The following is a 1,929-nucleotide window of genomic DNA, read 5'->3' on the forward strand; positions in this document are numbered from 1 at the left end:
ATGGTGCTTACTCCCTTTCAAATTTCTATTTCTCAATATAAAACAGCCGTCATTCTGCCATTTGACCAGTGCCATTACAATCCAAGTTTGAATGCTTCATATGTACTTTTTCATTTCAGGACACAACAGAGTGCTGTTTGAAATAACCTCTTTACTGAAAGTTCGATTCAGCTATTGGATTTGGGATTGTATTTACTTTTTTTTTTAAAGATTTTATTTATTTATTTGACAGAGACAGAGAGTACAAGTGGGGAAGGGGGGCAACAGCAGAGGGAGCTGGAGCAGCAGACTCCCCACTGAGCAGGGAGTCCAAAGACCTGGGACTTGATCCCAGGACCCTGAGATCACAACCTGAGCTGACTGAGCCACCCAGGTTCCCCTTGAGGTTATATTTAATAAGTTGTTCAGGATACATTTAATTTCTCTATAAACTAGTGGTCAGACTAGAACTCTTATTTCTGGAAATTGAATTGTCTTCAAATATTTCTCTTGGGTTTCTTTCATTTGAATGATATGAGGATCCCTACCATTTTATTTACTTTGTGATGGTATCTCTTACAGAGGTTCTAAAAGTTTACCTCATCAAAACTTCAAATGCCAGCATTCAACTTCTTTATAGGCAGCAGAAATCAGGAAGCAAGGTAAGTGAATCAGCATGGACAGGATATGGACAGGACAAAGTATGAGTTGTCTGATCCTAAATTAGAAACTTTATACTTTCCTTCCTGATTTTACATGTTTGACAACATGAGAAAAATCCAACTTTGATGGTGCCACTTGCCCTCATTTGTATTCAACAGAGAAACGGAAGGTATGCATTCTAACACTTTTTATAAAGCTGCAAAAGTACTACTCATACTTCCTTTCTCTGTGTTTCTTTCCATCCAGACACTGTCCAAAAAAACAACACAAAAGGATGCATTTCCCTTCTTCTGTGTGGACCTTGCACCAATACTTACTTTGATTTGGCTTCCACTATGACACAGCTGCAGGGGGAGAGGCTTAAATGGGAAGGCCAGGACTGAATGAACTGACCCAATTGTAGAGCCTCTGTGAAAGGATGCTAGAATCTGGATTTCTACAGAAATGGTGAACTTGAGTGAACTTGGTCTTTATTCCGGGATACCTAAGGGAATCTAATTCAGTTAGCTGGTACTAGAGGCAATGATTCTCAGCTACAGCTGCAGCAATGCATTAAGACCACCTGGGGAGCTTTAGCAACTACTGATAGCCATGTGATTCTGATCAACTTGCCTGTGGTGGAGGCTGAAATATGTACATGATTTTAGAAGTTCCCCAAATGTTTCTAATGTGAAGTCAGCATGGAGAACCATTGAACTGGAACATCTCCACGGTGGTATCTCTCAGTTTCAAGCAGTAGTAGGCAACAATGGGATTTTGATTGGAGTCTCCATTTCTTACAGGTCCTCAAGAAATGTGTCAGAGAATAGTGTCTTCTGCATTCATCTGAGTGGAAGGACTCACAAGAGAGAGAGTGAGAGTCAGAGCTTCTACAACCCAAATGAACTTTCTCCATATTATGTCATCCTTGTGAGGCAGAAGTAAAGTTCTCAAGAGAAACCAAGACAGATGTGTAGACAAGATTACTTGGCTAATATGGCATCAGAAAGTGTGATATGTAGGATGGGCACATAGGGCTCCTCCAAGACACAGCAGACCCTGGACCTAGCTTTTTCTATCATTAAGGTTGAGTATCATGTATAGTGCTGAGCCCAGTCAGAATGACTAAGATCTTTTCATGAGAGAGAATTTTAGGGACGGTATTTGGAGAAGACAACTTAATGAATCTGAGGACATCTGTGCTTGAAGTTCTGTAGATTCTTGGCAGTGTTTCTCTAGCTCAATGATGTCAATTGATTTGAAGTGTGAAGCTGAATCAAGTCAAGGTTTACTTAAAGATGTAGACTA

This window comes from Neovison vison, chromosome 1 (assembly GCF_020171115.1).
Source record: "Neovison vison isolate M4711 chromosome 1, ASM_NN_V1, whole genome shotgun sequence".
In the NCBI taxonomy this organism is placed as follows: Eukaryota; Metazoa; Chordata; class Mammalia; order Carnivora; family Mustelidae; genus Neogale; species Neogale vison.